General features: G+C 46.4%; 1 protein-coding gene and 1 long non-coding RNA gene across 2 annotated transcripts in view; one reads left to right on the top strand and one right to left on the bottom strand.

Annotated features, from left to right (window-relative positions):
• LOC8053492 (protein henna) overlaps positions 1-20,810 on the top strand; it is a 146,734-nt gene that overhangs the window by 101,891 nt on the left and 24,033 nt on the right. The window lies entirely within an intron of this gene.
• LOC120838247 lies at positions 17,458-19,024 on the bottom strand. Its single transcript, XR_005715057.3, has 3 exons — positions 18,648-19,024; positions 18,258-18,359; positions 17,458-17,504 (listed from the first exon to the last, which is right to left on the bottom strand). It is a non-coding gene; the product is annotated as an uncharacterized LOC120838247 (long non-coding RNA).

Below are 20,810 nucleotides of genomic sequence, written 5' to 3'. Positions count from 1 at the left end.
TTGAAGTGTGGGAGAAATAAGAAGATGAGATAACTTTTCTAACAACAAAAACGATTTATTGCCAAACAAAAGTGGAGACCCCCACGATAAAGAAACCACAGCTTGCACTCGTAGGGCACAAGCGCCATCACAAAACACAGAAAGAAAATGAATCACACGAGGGCTCAGACGATACACAATTTCAGTTCACAAACAGTACTCTAAAAAAAAATTTAACACAACACAACAACAGGGCTGGTGCAAATGAAAACAGTAACACACAGTAAAATTAACTACACTATACAAAAGTACTATTCAAGCTGAGCTGTGCAAAAATACTATCGGTGTGAGAGGCGAACCTTAGTTCGGACGGAATTGGCTGTAAAGCACCCTCTTCCGCCGGCTATCCTGCGAAATTAAAACATATTCATAACAAAAGTTTGCGCGTTTTAGTCGTAAAATGCTTTAAGATATTATCAAAACTGATGGATGTTGCTAGGTCCTGCTCCACAAAGGGCAGCATCAGCCAATGAAGCCGTTCCTGCGACATCATGGATCTTAACTTGGTCTTTACATGTGCGAGCTTCGAAAATGTCCTTTCGCACGAGCAACTGGTTACAGGAATCGTGGAAAAAAGTTGAAGAGCGCGAGAAAAGTCCTTGAATACTGACTTGTCCAACCCATTTTCTTTGAGTGAATTTAGCCAGTCATAGGCGGTCATGCTGTTTGTTTTTTCGTCGCTGGTTCGGGACTTCAGGAGTTGCATTTCAGCACCCAAGCTGTCGGGATCTACCTCAAAAAGCTACAAATAAGAGATATTTGTTCGTTCGCTCACAGAGAGGCCCAAAAGGTTCTGGAGAGCACACACAAGCTCAAAAGTTTCTTGTGTGAACGTTTCCTCGATCCCTCGAACACAGGAGTCAAGCATCGGAAAGAAAACACCGACACGAAATTCCTCCTCTTTTGTCGCATAGAAACATTCATTCGCCCAGTTTTGGTCAAATCGCTTCGATACCTTTCTTCTTCGAACTTCGGGAATCTCGATTTCATTCATCTCGCAGATCGAAGAAGCTTCCGCAAACATCTTTTTAAAGACTGTCCCATCTTGCCTCATCTCTCGCAGCGCTTTTTGCAGATGCCTGACTTCATTGAGTGCAGTGGTAAGGTTAATTTTAGGGTACTGAAGAGCTCGGCTAACCTTCAAAATAAGCTGTAGAATAGGGTGAGCTATTTCCATGCTGCAGACAAAGTCAAAGCTCATCACCTGGGAAAGGAGTCCCTTGCCTTTTGCTTTCGTCTCCGGGTGCTTTGTGGAGTCCACAATCGTTCTTACTGCACTCGACAGTTCGCTGTAGCTCTCGCAGCGAACTGGCCTTTACTGCTTCAGCACGACATGCCCATCTGGTTGTAGACAAAGACTTCAAAGTTTTCAGCTGTGTGCCGACAGTTTGGAAAATTCGCTCAAAAACAGCATGGCGCACAACACTGTTTTCAATAAAGTTGTACGCAAGTTGCACAACGCCAAAGAAATCAAACATCATTCTGTTTTCTGCTCAAGACAAGCATGCATCGACAAGCACCAGGTTTAAGCTGTGGGCATAGCAGTGAACGTAGACGAGCTTGTTGTTCTGCTCTTTGCACTTTGCTTGAACGCCAGCAACGTGCCCTGACATAGTAGAAGCCCCGTCAAAGCAGACGGAACTCACAGAATTCAGGGAAACATTGATGTTGTTGAGAACTGCTTGCAATGTGGAAAACACAGAGTCGCTGTCTACATTTTTAAGCCTGTCGAGAGTAAGGAAGGCCTCCACAGGCCTGTTCTTAATTTCGCAGAAGTACCTAATAACAACAGAGAGTTGTTCATGATGACTGCAGTCACTTGTTTCGTCGCACATGAGCGAGACTGTTTTACCTTCTATGCGGTGGACAATCGAAGAAAAAATGGCTGCATGCAGTGACTCTAGGATGTCATTTTGTATTCTGTTGCTGATGTAGGAGGCGTTTTTTGGGCCTGACTCTAAGTGGCCCCGCAAAACGGGGTCGTACATCTTTAAGATATTGACTATCTCTAAATATAGACCTTGCTCTGCGCTTTCCTTATTTTCACTGTGCCCTCTGAATGGCCTTCCTCCCTTTGAGAGAAGAACAACGATGTCAGTAAGGCGCTTTAGCACCTCACGATTTTGTTTTCGTTTTTCTTCAACTTGAGACGCTCGTCGTTCAAAGCTTTCATCCAGCATTGAAGCAATCGATCTGTTTGCTTTGGAGCAATTCCATGACACAACACTGTTAAGATGGCCCTCAGACCTTTCATGCTGATTAAACCTTTCTATCGCTTTCTTCCAAGTTCGAAACCCAGTTGAAACAAAGGATGGGTCTAAATGTGCTTTGGATATACCACTGCCCGGCGGAAACGCCCGACAACAAAAGCAAAATGCTGCATCTTTTGCTGGACTGTATTCAAGCCAGCTGAACTTCGCAAACCAGTGTTCACAAAAGCTGCGCTTTCGATTATTCGTTTCTGTTTGGGCATAGCTGCCCAGATGAGGCTGAAAAGGACCCCGTGCTTGCCTGGCTTGCTTGTCCAGGTCGTTAGTCGGCATTGGCAGCGACGGGTCGTCGTCAGACATTTGGTTCTGGTTGGTGGAAAGCGTTGAGCAAAATCTCGGAGGCTCATCTGGTGCATCAGCGATGTGGCTTGGCGTTGGCACACAATTTGGCGTCGTGGCACAGCATGGTGAAGTGGCGCAGTCGTCAGCTTGCTGGTGGCTGGACATCTTTTCCGGTTCATTTTGCTCATGCTGCTCTTTGCAGCTTGTTGACTGTGCTGCAAACAAATAAGAGAAGTATAACTTTTTAGTTTTCTTTTTACCTGTTAACATGGCTCTTAGAACACGCTCGAAAAGAAGTCTGAGTAAACAATTACAGAACCAACTGCGCCAATAATAAATATATTTTTTTGGAAATTTTACGACAGCTTTGTCATCGACAGCTCAGCATAGTCTCTCGCAAGCTAACATCAGCAACCGCTGCTCGGAGGCGAGCCAAACACGGCCTGCTGATTGTGTTTTCTATGTTTTAACGTAAACAACCTTTTTGAAAAACCTAGGTTGCTAAAAAGCTAGTTTTTCTTTTTATGTCGGTGATGTTAGTCGCGCTAGGGTTACTAGTCTGGCCGAGGAGCACTACCTTCTTTGTTCATCGCGACAGAAGTTCGCGCCCTTCTCGTATTCGCGACTCCAGCGACCTATAGGGGGCGCCACCGCCAAACAAACATGGCGGTTGGGTCCAGGTCGCGTCGGCTCGGCCGGGCCGCCTGAACGGGTGGCGCATTCAGTTTAACAAATTTTCTTTTGTTTAATGCCCAATTTTATAGGCATTTGAACTGAGACGGTTAAATGTAGCCGGTGCACATAAACTTGCCGAGCATAGCTTTGTTTTGCCGGTGTTTTTTTGTTCTTTTCATGTCAAACTTTCGTTCTGGAGACTTCGTTCAAAACCGAAACTATGGGCTCCGGAGAAACGGTAATAGACTCTAATTAATTTTGATCATCTAAGGAAAGCGGCGATGGCTACAGAATTTTTCCACCGAGAGTAATTTTTAGCTAACTCGCATGCCTCAACCATGCGACTTATCTGTCCGAGAAATCCAGCTTTTGTGCGTATCCGCGTTTCAGAAGCAGCTCCAGTCGTCTGCTCGGTCAACAACACAGGCTGCAGGAAAATTACGAAAATTAAGCAAGCGCTTCTTGAGCCAAGGAGCATGTTAACTTGCTGGTGCTTCACTAAGCAGCTGATACTCGTATTTCAATTCAGGTTTTAGTAGCAATCGAGAAGTCATTTTGACGAGCGGGTTATGTATTATATTACGTACTATGTTCCACTAAAGCGATATTAGTATATTCTTCAGGCTGAAATATGAACTTAGTTTACTAGCTATCAGGTGACCTGCTGAATAAAAGTATATTTGACAGACAGAGAGATACTATGCTTTAACTTAGCCAAATGGTTCTAGCCGGTAGCACGGAGACGAATGCGGACAAACTGAGGAGAGTCTTCATCGGAGATTCACTCAGAACCTCTCTGCATTGAACTTGACTTCAAATCCTGAACGGATAAAATGAGTATTTTTTGTGGCCGGTCAACCTGAGCAATGTAGATGTATATTGCTGCTGGCTTCGACGGGGGTATAATATAAATATTGGAGGCGCGATAGATCCTAATGCCGTGGCAGGTTCTAACTTTGCGAGACGCGTCCGTCCCCCCCCCCCCCCCCCCCTTTTGAAAGCAGATAATTTTCCTTATTAATCATGGGCAGTGAGCAGGTTTTCCTGAATCAAGTAATTGCAAAATTAGCCCAACTCCTTCAGTGTGGTCCAGAGGCTTTTTCGGCGAAAAGCAGCAAAGATGAATAGCCAACGCACCGGCCGGTGTGGGTGGCTCAAACTTGAAGCTAATCGAGCACAACCAAACTCAAGAAAAGCTGCTATCGAACCTTCCCATTCACTTGACTGCAACATTGGTGTTCCCTCCAGTGAAACACCTCGTCTGTCGTCCATAGTCCACTGTTCTACCTCCTTATAAAAAAAAAAAACTTATCAGTTACCATGTAGTCGTCACTTTGAATGTGATTCGAGACAGACAAGAAATCAAAACGTTTTTGCGTGATTGCTCCCCATCTAAGAAATCGAAAGCACGCGACCGTGTGTTGTGGAGTAAACGGGCTTTCAAACACGTGATAGAAGGAAGCAATCTATCTGAGGCTTCACCACACTAATGAACAGTCAGGCAAACTTAAGAAATTTTCGGACCTTCGTCAAATTACATTATTCGCCACCGCGCCGACAACACGTGTCCGCGAAAGCCACCAGAGACGTGGAGAAGCGCGGAGCGACCTGGACCGGCTGGTTCCCGGTTTTCCCGCTTGGCGGCGTCCGTTTTGCTGGAGTCGCGAATAGTAATAATTTCTAGAGAGATAATCCTGCACAGAGCGTATACACGACTCAAACATTTTAAGACTGCGTTTTATTAATGGTGAGCACTGGCGCTGGGCACGGAAATGCCCAGAGTTGCTGAGTACGTCAGTGAAGACAGACGGGGCTCTAATAGAAACGTTGCTAAATTCGTTAGACACATTTTCCTTTGTGAGGACTTAAACATTCGTGAGTGGGTGCGCCTCTCACTCTCACTGTTGCCTTCGTTCATGAGGCACTTCATTCGCCTCAACAAGATCAGTCATTTTGCTCAACGGGGTCCTGTTGAGGTGCCACGCTATCGTCTACGAACAGACTTCATAGAATGATACCGACACGTGCTGCTATATAGAGACTTTTAATGAAAAGGATATGAATAATTTAACCAACTAAACTGAGATATGGAATGAATGAATTCAACAACGAAGAAAAATACTACAAGGTCAGTTTACTCGTTTTTTTCTTGGAAGGATCACATTATGTGAATGAAACGGCCTCTAGGAAGCCTTCATACAAGCACTGAACGTCCCTGAATTGACTCATCCAATCACCAAACCAGTACCGATGTGCACGATGGACCCCTTCTTTCGTTTCTAATAAATTGCACTGTTCTCTCTTTCTATACTGCTCCGGCAATTTATGGGGTTCTAAAATAGCGGTGTCGTTTGCAGTGGCGGATCCAAGGGGGGGGCGGTGGGGGTGATCGCCCCCCCAAACGCCTCGCCAGGCACCCCCCCCCCCCCCCCCTCCCCCCGAGGTTCTTCGTCAGCTCGAAGAAAAAACGTAAGCAATCGACGCAGGATACAGCTTGTACAACCAGGTGACCAATTGCTTTTCTTCTCAACTGAGAGAGGAAGCAAATGCTCTGGGTACAGTGTAGTCTGGGTCTGAGCTTCTCCTGAAGACGCTCCGGACTTCCCCACGACCTTGGCTTAAACATAAGCCCGCTTTCGTCCTCGCCTCTATCCCTCACTGAGGATCAGATCAGCGCCGCAGCGCGGAATACAGAAAGAAGCCGACGAGTGCCAGAAGGGGGAGATGTTTTCTCTAATGGGCTTCATACTGCCTGCGGTACGACTTCTCGTGGCGGGAAGCTAATAAAAGAAAGATAAACGGTACGAGCACTCTAAAGGCTGGAGGCTGCTTACGCTAGGGAGCCTTCATGTGCGCTCATGAAGGCACCCTAGCTTACACAGGGTCCTCAAGCCGACGCCGTAGGCATTTATTTGTATACAATGCCGTTTCAACTTAGGGTGGCGGGACATATTTTAGGAAAGGCGCCCGCTACCCCTTGTCTCCCCTTGGCGCCGTTTTTACTTTTCGAGTTAAACGCGGCTCCTGTGGATTGACGGCAGAGCTTTCGCCCGGCTTTGCAGGAGCGAATATGTGTGTGTCTAATGGAACAGAGGCGGGGCTTGCTGGTTTCCGACTGCGGCTTCGAATTCCCTACCTAAGGGACTTGGGGAAAACGAGCCTTTTCAAAGATCCGACTATACATAAATTAAATAGAGAGTGCCTGTGCCCCTTCGAGTGAACACCGACTCCCAAACATCCATGCTGCAGTCGTGATCGGCCTTTAGCCCAGTTGAGATTCGCCGACCGGATAACCGCTCTGCCCCATCATATCTCTGCACCTGTCCTCTCGACCCTGACGAATGAGCTAACTAACCAGAAACAAGTGTTCTTTTCACACAGAAAATATCCAGACGAATTGCAATTGAATATAATCTGGAAGGATCCATTGCTGGTTTAAGGTCTTATCTAAGTTTAAAAGTTATAGTTGCAGAACTGCAACATGCTTTCATAAATATTCAACAATTATTCTCTTTAGTTCTCTCGAGTTGCATCCAGAACACGTGAAAACACGAGTTTGGGTTGGCAATGCCGCATGTGCTGCGCTCTAGACATTCCAAATATACGGCGAACAACCGACGAACTTGCCTGACAGCTTTCGTTTCGCTCGCTGCGTCAACAGTGTTTTGACGCCGCGAGCAGCGTCGAAGCCGCCGGGCCATTTTTGTCGCTTGTTTGCAACGTACTCGCTCCATTGATTTAAGCTGCTCTTCCCGTTGCCGCAGCAGTTAAGCACTAGCTCCAACCAGAATGTCTGCCAAGGCAATGTCTTTAAGCTTCCCTAAATCGACTGCTCACGTAGTGTCGGTCTGAAACCCAAGTTCCAGAAAGGATAGTGCCACCACAATTTTCGAGATACTTGCCTCTAGCGTGGTCACCCGAAAGGTTTTAATTAAAAGAGTTCATCCCCGACAGGTAAACCGATACAAAAGCTCTCAAGATCTATATTATGTTAACAGAGTTTAGTAAAAACGATAACTCTACAAAAAATATAAACACTCCCTCCCCGCCGTTTTACATCAAGGAACCGCCCCCCCCTAAAATGGAGGTCTGGATCCGCCCCTGGTCGTTTGCATGGGCACCGACAGGACCTTCTTTCTAACATTTGTCACACATTCAGTTTTAATATCCAGCCACTAAACTACCAGTATATACCATGGAAAAGTTCAAAATATTTTCACGATTTGGACACTCAAAAAAACTTCAAATTAATTAATCAGATAGCATGAATGATGTGAAATGACAGAAATCTGATATTCGTCCACCCGAGTAAGTTACCAAGCTTTCACCTAATTACGAAAGATAAAGGCAATGTCACTGATGGGTCCGGCTACCAGAGGGCCAGTACTTCTGAGGACTTTCCTGCGAGCTTGGATGCAAGCAATTCAGTTGTTCAGCTCGATCACTAGGTAGATAGACTTACCTACCTATCTCAACAAGCTGAAAGCCAACCTGAAGGTTCCTGCTCCATGGAATTGCCATGCACTTTGTTATTTCTCAGGATTCATCATCTATAGCATGCAAGCTGCCTGCCTCAAATGTTTCAGCTATTGGCTCCATTCAACCACCTGCTCCGGAAAAATGTGAAATAGAGGTGTGTATTAAAGGAAGACGACGGCTTTAGCAAGGCAAAGCAAACACTGCTGCGTCAGGCTCCTGGTGTATCGCAACCACACTGAGGAACTGATCCTGAATGTGCCACACCTCCAGAGGCAGTTGGACCAGTGTCGTCACACAACATCCACGGAGTCAAAAGGCCCGTAGGAGGTTAACCTTCTTCCAAGAATTCCATGACACACGCATGGGTATCAACGCAATGAGGTAAGGCAATGGTTGAATCCGTACAACCTTGAACAATATGCCAACAGGCTGCATTAATGCCACCAGAAGCAGAGCCACAAGCTTGGCCAGAACCCACGGCTTTATGGACAAGAATTTACATGGACTGCACTGCACCTATCGAAGGTAAAACGGTGCTAATTGTGGTAAACAGTTACCAAGATTGAAAGAAACCACTGGCATCAGCAGCCAGCCAACTCCACTGCAACAGTCGAATATCTGAGGAACACGGTCGCCTGGTTAGGACTTCCTGTTTGCTTGGTGTCCAATAATGGAACACCACTCCCCGGCACGCTGTTTACCGACTTCATTACTCAGAATGGAATTGGCCACCTAAGGACTGCACCTAACTATCCACAGTCAAACAGACTTCCCGAGAGAGCTGTCAGAACGATCAAGGACAGTCTAAAGAAACTCTCGGTTGGTTCTTTGGCCGCATACTTGCCAAGATGGCTCCTTGTGTACCGTCGCACACCGCCTACCACAGGAGGACAATCTCCAACAGAGCTCGTGTTCAACTTTTGTCCTAGAGTTTGCTGCATGGACCTCATCACTGAGACCCAGGAGCCAAAGGTAGACCTGGAAAGACCTAGCAACCTTAAAGAAAGCAGCCCTGTTTTTGAAAGAAACATGGGAGCTGTAGAACAATGGGGACCAAGATCATCTTCCAGGTTGTCCAAAACTGCATGACTTTGGTAAAATCCACCATGGCACAATGAAGCACCACCTGGGCCAGTTGTGCCCCAGACGCTTTAACTCAACTCATTTTTAGTCAGATGATGAAATTACCACTGGGCACTAACTTGATTGGCAGTTAACAAGTGAAAAAACCAGGCTATGGACCAGGAACTGAGCAGGCATTTTAAGCAGTGCAAGGATGCCCCACTCAGGCACGGGGGACACCAACCAAGATGAACCTTTAGCTTGTGCGGCAAAGTGTTGGATCATGCCACCACCAGGGGTCAGTGTTTCTGGGGGCTTCCCTGTGCAACGGCCATGGGCTTTCTCTCTTTTCCCACACTTTCCAGTGACCATGTAACAAACATGTATGACACGGCCATGTCAATTATTCCCTAATAAACAAATAGGTATGATCCTTGCACTCCATGGATGAAGGAGCCACCAACAATTTCAACATTGGTCTGTATGGAGTCAAAAAACAAGGAAATAAAGGAACTTCTGACACACAACTATTCTTGATGCATGCACACAACAGACTACTTCCATAAAGCCCTGCATGCAACACGGCGCACGTTGCACTCTGGGAACTAGTTGGCCAGGGAGGAGAGTGGCATGGTTTCGGTTTCGATCGACACGTCGACCAGAGATTACACACAGAGCGTGGACTATAAACGGCCATTATCTCATGTTTTCTGGTCCCGAGAGCGTCACTTGTGGTCTATAAACTAACCTAAATGGCCAGACCTCGAAGCTTTAGCACAAGCCCGAGACGTATATAGCTTCTCTTAACACATGCTTGTTCTATTTTTGTACTTGAGCCTTTTTGTTAGCGTTTCGAGGTATCTGGACGAGCCAGTGCTGGGAATCTCGACGCTGCAAAGCTCGGGGATCTTGCTTATGTACGAATCAACAGGCTGTAGCAACCAATAAGTATGCATACATCAAGCTCGCGCCTTTACATTATATGTTGTTGATCAGGAAGTTTGTTCGTTTCGTGCGTCCACAGAAGAAATATTACTTTTTGCAATTACTGTTTTCTTAATACGCCTGTGTATGCGAAGTAAAACTCGGAGGTGCCACTGAAAAGCTTCTTATCTCTTATCTGTACTGACCCGCAGCACTGCACGAAGCGAAGTCCCCACCCACTTGCATTTTACTAATATTCAACATCGCGTATGCACGTAAAGTTATCCTGCAATCGTATAGGCACATTCGCGCATACAGACCGTTTTAAGAAAGCAAAAGTCGAGCACTTGTGTGAAAAATGTTGCACCATTCGCCAGAAGTACGCCGGACGGGTATGAACCCCTATGCGGTGCGCCAAACGAACGAAATTTTTCAAAGTGCATTTGACGGTTGCTAATGGCCATAATATTTGTCATGTGTTAGCTTTCTTCCTGCCTGAGTATGCCGCGATAATTTCGGACACACCGTTCAGGCACAGATCTTGGGCGTCAGTAAAAGCTCGTCCAAAAAGGCTTAGCGAGGAGTAGGGGACGCTTGTTAGGGCCTCCGTCGTAGCTAGCCCATCTCCGCGTTTGCGAAAACTTAATCGTCTATCAGCATAAAATTTGAGTGGGAGATATATGATGACATGAGGAAGACATCATAGTAACTTTGGTGCAGTAGTGAGGTCGAATTTATTGCATTTCCTTAAAAGTTTACGCATCAACGCTGGGCTCAACTTTGATACTCCTGTGAAGATGCGGCTTGCTTTTCGCCCAATGAAGTAACAAGAAGCGGACATTTGGCAAACAAAATATGTGTAATGCTCCAGGTGACCGAATTTCACTTGTAGTTCAATGGTACTAGACGGGATTATTGAAATTGAACTCAAAGATGATGTGACTAAGCCACGTCCTACTACGTTTGCATACGCACTCAAATATCCGGTGTTTCGGAAACCAAAAAAAGTGCCCCGGCCTTCGTTTTGTATCGCTCGAGAATGAGTATATTGTACATTCGTAAAAAAGTCAGATAATCGAAATTGCAATCAGTGCGTTCGGTCGCGGCGTGATAGCATGAGATGAATCTGCTCAGTCGAAACCGAAACTGAGTGGCCAACTAGTTCCCAGAATGCACTGCATGGCATTTCGCCGCAATGGGGCGCGTCGGTTTTGGAAGAAGTCCATTGGCCAGCAGTCTCCTTGCAACATCCTGGACACAGCAACAAAACCCAGCCCTTGCACCTGTTATACTGAGTACGAGCGTCTGACAAAAACTAACTCACGGAAAGGAAATGGCGGCAGTTAGGTCTACTGCAAACAAACTAACACACAGATACCTGACAATAATTAAGTCTGCAACTACAATGAAATAAAATGAGACAGACCCAAAAGCTGCAACCGGTGACCATGGAGGGGACATGGGTCTCGTGCCTCTGCAAGAAAAAACACAGAAACCGCAAAATTAAAATAGGCAAGTGGATAAACCAAAAGGGTCGGAGGCAAAGCATAGGCTCCCAGAAGCGTAAAGGTGCTGCACGGTGAAGGCTCACATGGAAAGCTCATGAAGTAAAGGGATGGCTTGCAAATGTCTTAAGCAAGTGCAGAAGTGATAAACTTGAGGATACAGAGAGAGTGCATATTTCGAGGTATGCGAATGACACGAGGAAAGTGAACAGAAGAATGACAGAGGAAAAGACAAGCTAACATGGGCAGGAAGTCTCTGCATAGGCTTTCATGCAAGACACCAGGAAGGAAAGGGTAGGCTACAAACATCCACATGAAGCAAAAAGGGATGAGTGAAACATAAGCAGTGCACAGCACAAGAAGGAGGACAAGAAAAAAAAAACATGATACAGAAGAGCAAGTTTGCATGACAGCGAAAGCTTCACATAGGCCACACGCAGAGCAGAAGAAAAAGTGCTCCCCACAAAGAACCGTAGCAAGCGTAAAAAAATTCAGAGGCTTCATGCAGCCATACGCACAGAGCACAATAAAAAGAAAAGCTTCCCACAAACATCTGAAGCAAGTGTAAAAGAAAAAGAATATTCTGGGACTTCACTCAGGCTTACATGCAGAGCATAAGAAAAAGAAAGCTTCCCACAAAGAGCTGAAGAAAGTGTGAAAAAAATTTAGATGCTTCACGCAAACTTACACGCAGAGCACAAGAAAAAGAAAGGATTCCCACAAACATCTGAAGCAAGCATGAAAAAAATCCAGAGGCTTCATGCAGGCTTGCACGTAGAGCATAAGAAAAAGAGCTTCCCACAAACATCTCTAGTAAGCGTAAAAAAATTCAGAGGCCTCACACAGGTTTACAGGCAGAGCCTAAGAAAAAAAGCGTTCCACAAAGACCCATAGCAAGCGTAAAAAAATTCAGAGGCCTCAGGCAGAGCACAAGAAAATGGGCTTCTCACAGACCCGTAGCAAGCATAAAAAAATTACAGATGCTTACAAGCACAGCACAAGAAACTTCCCACAAACATGTGTAGCAAGCATAAAAAGAATGCAGAGGCTTCACGTAGGCTTACATGGAGATCACAAGAAAAAGGGCCTCGCACAAACAACCGTTGCAAGAGTAAAAAAAATTCAGAAGTGTCTCGGTAAACAAGGAACGCAAAAATTGAAAGCTGCCCTTAACACAAAGAAGAAAGCAAAGTAAAAAACAAATGAGAACGGGACACCAGTTTCATCAACTAAGGCAATCTAAAACACTAATTAGTTCTCCGAGGTCCTGCCATCGACTGCCGAAGTCCCTGCGTTCAGCTGCCCCAGCCGCCAACTCGCGACTTTTTTCCCGCAGGAACAGTTGCAGCCGTGCATGGCAGAATCGCCTGATGAGCTTCATTTTGATTTCATGGCAGTTGGGCAGCTGAACACATTGGCTCTCTGCAGCCATCCTCGCCGATAGGCCGTCCAGGATGCCCCGTGCATGCATCAAATCCGCAATGAGGCTGCGAAAGACACTTTCACAAATTGTGAAGAGGGCGCGTGCAGCTTCAGAGGGGCAGGTCAGAGCGTCAGGGACATAACTCTTTAGCCTGAGGAGGGTATTTCCAGGTGCCATGGGGACTCGAACAGCTGCAGCACACGTGTCACATGTAGCATTATTTTTTACAACTCTTCGTACCACATACCCGCGTAATAGTCAAAGCTATCCTCCTCAGGTTGTGACATGGTGAGTTCTACCTCCTCAAGAAAAATGTCGGTGGGCACAGCAGGTTGTACATCCAAGTCTGCGAGGTCAGCCAGGTAAAAGGAGGCATCGTCCAGTTCGTAGGACCCTGCCTTGGACGCCTTCAGGTACTGCGAGTGTGTGATGATTTTCAAGGTCATCTTAAACTCCAAGAAGTTGTGATAGGGTTGCCCTGTCGCACTACCGAAAACAAGTTCTCATGGCAGTCCTGCGTGAATCTGGATGTGAGCACAAATGAAAAAGAATGTCTCTCAATGAGACTTTGCTGCAGGTCCAGAATGGACTTAGTAGAGAGGATTACCCCCACCTGCACTGGCTTGAACGCCCCATCCCCAATAGTGAGGGGGAGAAAAAGATCCTTAAATTTGACCAGAAAGTCAAGGGTGTTCTTGTAGCAGGCCTCATTTTGCCTGCTGATCGCAAGGACTGGGTGCCTGCTGCTCATAAGATCAAACCATTTGTTGACCTGTTCCAAGAACCAAGCCGTGGTGAGGAAGTTGGTGCTCCAGCCATGATTCTCCACCAGGAAGCGCAGGGCAGTGGCCGTGGAGTGACTGAGGACCCGTAGGGCAGTGCTCACCTACAAACACAGAACTGCTTTAGATCATCAAGTGTATGCAATGTTTGGTAAACTGGACTGAAGGAATCAATGATTTGAAACTTCCCCCTCAGTCAATAAAAGAACAGCATGGGCACTAAACGAAGAAAAGGCTGCTAACTTCCATTCCTGTTGTCCATACGAATGGTTTTTGCTGGTTTTTTATGAGTTTTTGCCACTCTCTTAAAGTTGGCAGTTCCACTTCACGAGCAAAGGTGATGAGTGCCAGCGCTGAAGTAAAGTACACTCCATGGTTACTTTGGTAGCTGTGCGTTGCTAAAAGTGTCACCGACTCCGATTTGTGAACCACTGACTGATTTTGTTGAAAACACTTTAAGGGAAGCTAAAGAGGTTCTCCAAAAAAAATTAGAGGTAAATTCTTCCGTATTTGTATCCTGCAAATTTGAATATGCACTATTTGCTCAAGAAGTATCACCCAACGCAAAGAAATATTTCAAAAATTCACTCAGCATGATGTCACGTCAAGAACTTTCACCTGGCCACCGAAGCTCAAGCACCATCTCTCGTGCAGTGTTCCGGCACATGTGACCAACCAGCCTTGCCCAATGCAGTGCTTTTTTTATTCTCGTGAAATGGTGCGTCATCTGCTACAGACGCCTAGTTCCCGCTACAATCTTTCACGCCTGACCAACATCCGCTAAATCTTTTATGAAAGTTTATAGGTGTACTAAACTTACGTCAAAACAAACAGGCGAGCGAAAATCGTGAGCATGAGGTGAATCGCACACAATTTGTCGACCACTCAAATAAGCTTGCAATAGCTGCAGAGATTCCAAGGATCCTTGTTGCGACGCTGCTGTCTCTCAGAAATTTCCTCCTAGCTTCTTACACCTCGGGAGGGCGGGGCTTCAGCGCTATGGTCAAAATGCTTTGATGGCTACTCCGGGCCTCAAATTGACAAATAATTTTAATATTCGTGATACTGGAGGCCATATGAAGATGATGCAAGTGTTTTTTAAAGGTACAAAACCGCTTTAGTTTCCCCTTAAGCAGGCATGTGCGAATAACGAATTTTATGTTTCAAGCGAATAAGAAGCTAATAGTGACTTGGGTCGAATAATTTCGAATCGCATATTGAATACTTGCGGTGCCTTTCTGATACTGCCATTGCGCTCAGCTTCCGCCATCTTGACAGTGTTGATGTCAAGATGGCGGAAGGTAGCTTAGCTTGGAAGCTAACCTAAGTTAGCTTCCAGTCGTGTGTAACTAGCTTAGCTAGCTACAAACAAGCTAAGCTACATGCTAACTTAGCTTAGCACTCTTACCTTAGTACACATTTTTCAAAACATTATAGTAATTGAGTGATGGATGAGTGTGAACGAGTATGAATAAAAAGTCATTTTAGATATGATATAAAGACTATCATACCTAAAACACCTAATATCAAGGGGCACACAGTAATCCACTGAAATCAGGTTAGACAAGAGTAATTTTGAGTATGTTTTGTTCACGTTCTCAAGGATGTGCGTAAATTCTGCAGTTGTTAATCGAAGCAACAAATGAAGCTTGTCATTTAGTTCTCCTTGTCAACAGCATTTTTCCTGTAGAGATAGCTTTCTAGTGCACAAACTCAGCATGTGAGCAATGATTATACTTTGTAAAGGAAAATCTAGCTGGTTTCATTTAGGTTATTCTCAAGTATCTGCCTACCCACTGCCAAGGCTCAGTTAATTCTGAGCCCTACATAGAGATTGTAAGTAGATGAGAGATTTGTCAGTCCTCTTGCTATACCCAAATATTCGTTTTAAATCTTAGACTAAAGAAATGATGAGCAATGATGCACACTGCTTGACGGAACCTCAATTGTAGAGTAACACATATTCATGGTGAAAGCCAGTTTTTTCTTTTTTTTTTTGGCCTTGAGGTAAGCACTTATATTGACCAGGAACATGAACAATCATTACGCTACATTACAATGTTTTCCTGCATTCGTCGCACACGCGCGTGACCTCTTCTTCTCTGGAGGTGTGCCTTCCACTCAATGCACAATCGCAGTGCCTGCGAAATACGCACGATCACGGTGTTTTCTCTGTAAGTGTCGCTTCTGCACAGCACACCGGTGCTCGTTAAGAAGCGCACTCAACTGCGCTAACTCGCTGCAATCGCGACTTTGCCAGCACTTAGAAACTGTGCACATCACCGAACGAACGGCACGCAGCCAACTCATCGCGAGTCCCAAGGGCAACTGATAAGAGCGCTAGAGCGATCTCGACATCACAGGACACAGGACACACACGATTGGTAGGTGAGATGATGACGTTTTATTCTAGTAGGGCCGCGCCAATCACGGGGTGCAGATTAGACCTACCTTCCACTACATTAATGGGACGCTTAGTACCTGGGAATGGTGACTAGAATGACGTCACGTGAGAACTGTGTATAGCCATAGGCTGGGGATGGCAACATGTGCAGCATGTGCTGAGCTGTAAACAATGTTTAATTTTGGCCATTCGTGTGCAGAGATTAGTCATGAGCTGCCCAAATGTTTGCCGAGGCACTTATTGTCACGAACCCAAGTCAAGTGTTCATGCAGTGCTCGTATGGAATCCATAAGCCTCATTCGACCATCATCACCACAGGGTGCTCTCCTAGACACCGTCAGCATAATTACCTCCATGGTCGCATCAGCAAGGTTACAAAAATTGGGAGTGAAGGAAACACTCCCCCTCTAAACTTGAATTCACATCTCGACGCGTGCAAGATACTGAGGTCAAACTAGTGCTGTATGCCTGCGATGAGAGAATCATTCCAACACAATATCAATAATCTACCCCTTCATACCACACTGCAACTAAGTGAAAAAGGAACCATGACACCAACTTATCATTTAAAAATAAATTGTGTAAAATACAAAAACACTACAGTTACTAACAAGGATATTATATCTGCAAATAATCAACAGGGAGCTTTGAAGCATTTGAGTGGCCTGACAACAAACTTGCCTTCAAGCCGCCGCCCCAGAGTTCTAGACGACGGCAATGGGAAGCTCCCCTCCAGTAGCAAGTCGTAGCCCAAGCTGCCACATGCAAATCGCATCTGCAGCGACTTCTTCACCGTCTCATTAGACCACTTGGACCCCCTGTTGCTGGATCTCGATAGAGCTGCCAGTTGGTCCGCAGTGAAGAACTTGTGCAAGTGAGACCGGAATGTCGCTTCCCTTGTCTTTTGTAAGGCAGCCTGCCTCACCAAGCGATGATTCTCGTTCTCCAGCTGCTTGATCTTCCGGCTCATCTGAAAAAAGACATCTTCAGTAAGCCTAGGTAAAACGGATGATGGAGAAAGAGGCTGTAGGGTTCGCTCAGAGGTCTTGGCCGCTGGTTGCCACAAACACGGTACAAGAATTGGGTGTTGCCCACCTTGAGATCACTCCAAGCAGTGCAAGAACCATGACACATACCCAGCTGGTGGAGGCCGCCGACACCAAGGTGCCGAGGGCAGCTGCGCTGGCCTGGCCGCGCTGGTTGTCACTGGTCACCTGCAGCGAAGGGTGCGGTGGTATTGCTACACGGGGGTACGCAGGACCCTGGAAGATGCTTACGAAGCACGCCCCGCTGGTGGTGGGGAGCGGCTGCGTTAGCAGGCCGCCCTGCAGGGCCGCTCCAGAGGTCCTGGCTGCTGGTTGCTGCAAACACGGTATGAGAATCGGGTGATTCCCACCTCACAAGATCACTCCAAGCCGTGCAAGAACCACATACCCAGCTGGTGGAGTGTGCTGACACCAAGGTGCCGCGGGCAGCTGAGCTGGCCTGGCCGCGCTGGTTGTCACTGGTCACCTGCGGCGAAGAGCGTGGTGGTATTGCTACACGGGGGTACGCAGGACCCTGGAAGATGCTTACGAAGCACGCCCCGCTGGTGGTGGGGAGCGGCTGCGTCAGCAGGCCGACCTGCAGGGTCGCTCCGGAGGTCCTGGCCGCTGGTTGCTGCAAACACGGTAGGAGAATCCTCGTTTTGCAGAAATATGGGTTCGAGAATAAATGGATTTGTCGCCCTTTCTCTCTTCATGCTGGCCGAGCAGAGAGGGACGAAGGCTTCTTTGTATTTACCTCGGGGTGAAAGATAATCCTCAAGGGGGACAAAAGTGGTTTTGGGGGAGCTCTATCTAAGTCACTGCGACACAATAAGCCAACGGGACGCAGTGGACGTGCCTGCGGCCAGGGAACTCTCGTCTTTTAGCCATGCATTCTCAAACCACTAATTCTGCAAATGGTCCATTGGGTGTTGCCCACCTCACGAGATCACTCTAAGCCATGCAAGAACCATGACAGATACTTAGCTGGTGAGGCTGTCATAACATTACAAGGCAGCTGAGATTGATGAATGCCTCATGCATTAACTTAATAGAAGCAACAGAATATGAGTTATTGGGTTTTGACTTACATTTCCATGAGGCGGGGTTTTGTGCTGTGTCAGGCTGCAACACTGAATGATGGTGTCTCATGCACTCTTGCACAAGAACCACTCCGATTTAAAAAAAAAAAAAAGGTCTCTGACATGGAACAGAGATGTCAACAGCCTACCAAGTCCACATTATTATAGGTCACCTGTGCGTCTTTCAAATCATATCAGTAAAAACATCTTAACACAAGATAAATTATTGCTTTTAATTCACTCTCATAATCTAGGTAAATACCAAAAAAACAAAAATCTCACGTATCCTCGTTACACGGACTCACTTGACTTTCAGAATGCAGAAACAAGCTCGGAACAGCTGTGGCTTTTAGCCTCCTCCAGCCGTCAGAGCACCTCGTCTGGAACTGGGAGGGCTCGAAGTGGTCCTGCAGCGAATAACGTTTTGGTAGACGTCAAAACTGTATTCAGCCGCTCGCGTCACAGTACAGTTATTCCGCTGACGAGAGGCTCACGCTTTCAAAATACGCGATCTTACAAATCCATCATCGCACGACCGCCACAGGCCTGAACCACTCGTCTTTCTGCGGTGAAGCGAAAGCGCACAGGACGCTTCCACGGCAGTAGAGAATAGATCACAAAATACACGGTTTTGTCACAGTGCACTCGCGTCCACCGTGCTCGCGTCACATTATTAACAATGAACAATACCTCACCTCGCAAAGGTACGTTCTGTCGGGAAATTTCCACCCCGCGCCACGCTTGATTCCTGAAAGCCACAGTTTCCGTCTCCTCGGGGATTTCGGCAGCTTGAACAAGCGAATTCCCCTGGAAGCTCTGTTCCGGCACTTCAGAGCACAACAACGACCCATTTTTCAAACAAGACCGGAACGGCGGAACTCCCGCGGCTACACAAACTTTTGTTTACGTTATTTCAACGCACGTGTCCGCGTGCGCATTCGTTTATTCTACCATTAAAGAAGGCTATGACGAAAAGCTCACATGCACCAAGTTTTCAGTCACCGAGCGTTAACTTTTTTAACTCTAGCGACGCTAAAATGAAATTACCGAACCCTGCTTTACTTTTGAGGCTCACGACTGCCGCTAGGGGAGGTTTTGCGGCTTGTGATTGGCCACGAGCGGCCTGTCAATCAACTATTCGACCAATAGATTTTCGCCCCATTGATACCAATGAATGGCCAAACTCTCCCAATATACGGCTCTGGGCGGTACCGCCCGGCGGCGCCGCCCGGCGGCGCCGTTCACGCCAGTGTGGTCGGGCCTTTATGCCGATCACGTGGACGGCGCTCAGCAGAGAGAGGAAACGTTGCTGACGTCACCCGTTACGGTTGCCCGGAGAAGTAAAAACAAAAAAATAGGGCAATGGTGATGACTGTTGCTGTTGGCAGCACCGTAGCCTTGAGTACGCTGCCGATATCGGCAACTTGAAGCGTTGGAAGGTCAGCCGGACCGTTTAAGAATCGTTTAGAGAGAACTAGGTCATAATATTTGACATGTGGTTTACCCACGTGATATAGAAGAGGACTGCAATGTTTTAAACAAAACAAAAATGGAGCGGAGTGGCCCTTTAAATAAAAGCGACGCGCAAATTTGTGTAATTAACGTGCGTCATTATCACCGCGTCAATAAACTATGCATTGCAGGAAGCTCGAACTGCGTGAGAATATGGTGCACAGAGGTCGGGTATAGCGCGAACGTTTGAGAAAAATGACGTTCCTTGAATCAAAATGCTGACAAAACTTCTTTTTCACTGGTATTAATGCCCCGCCGCATTTCTTGTTTCGGCGATATTAGGCTTGGCTGGACATCGACTCATAGAGGACTTTCGTCTTTCTCTTTTGTCTTTCGATCCAAATAACATCATGTTCTCAAACATTCGCCCTTGATCACAACCGCCAGCGTCGAGCTCCTACGAAGATCCAGCTTCCTGCGACGCGTTACGTATTTACTCGGGAACGCCCAGTGCCTAAATAAATAAATGGATCGTGCGGAGAGACTTAGGAAACCACTTTCGTTGGCTATCCTCTGCACTTCTTCTGGTCGGCGACTTGCTACGAGCGGAAAGTATTCTTTTTATATGTATACGCGTTTGTTGGTTTCTTTTGTTTGCTCTTTTAAACGCATGAAGATTTGCCACGAACCTGTGGGACATGCTCTGTTGTTTACCGATCCGAGCTTTTCGAAGTTTTCAGGTGAAGTTTTTGAATTGGATAAGATATGTAAGTATCTCCGCATAAGTAAGAGCGACCCGCAAATGAGAAAGCGCGTGACGGAGGTCTTTCAATGGTTTTAGTTTCACATCAACAATTTGCGTTCGTTCAAATTTACGTTCTTGTTCATCTCATCTGAGGGTGCGCGTTTGTGCGCGTGCGTGCGTGCGCGCGCGTGCGTGTGCGTGTGTGCGTGTTTGTATTTGCGTGCGTACGTGCGTGTTTGAGAGAGAGATGTGGGGGTGGTGGGGACTTTAGGAACAGGTTAAGATATTTCTTCATTTCCGCTTAAATGAGAGCGACGTGCAATTTGTATAATTATTGTGTTATTATCCCCGCGTAAACAACTCTTCATCTCAAAAAGCTTAAGATCCGTTCGAGTGCGACGCACGGCAATCGGGTTAGAACGCCAAATGTTTGAGAACATGACGTTACTGGGGACCAAAATATAATTGAGTAAAACGAAATTTCTCTGAACCGACGTCCACATAAACCTAAAACCATCAAAACAAGAACTCGAATTCTGGACGCACGTGGCATTTATATCAGCGAAAAGCATGCACTTGTCAGAATGTGAGATAATATTGTTTTTCTTTTCTCGCTTACAAACCTTTTTTCGTTGGAATAGATGCTACAGGTGGGCCACGT

Source organism: Ixodes scapularis, unplaced genomic scaffold (assembly GCF_016920785.2).
Source record: "Ixodes scapularis isolate PalLabHiFi unplaced genomic scaffold, ASM1692078v2 PGA_scaffold4__175_contigs__length_147842914, whole genome shotgun sequence".
NCBI classification, from domain to species: Eukaryota; Metazoa; Arthropoda; class Arachnida; order Ixodida; family Ixodidae; genus Ixodes; species Ixodes scapularis.
The sequence above is the reverse complement of the archived record's forward strand: the minus strand, read 5'-3'. Positions and strand labels throughout refer to the sequence as shown.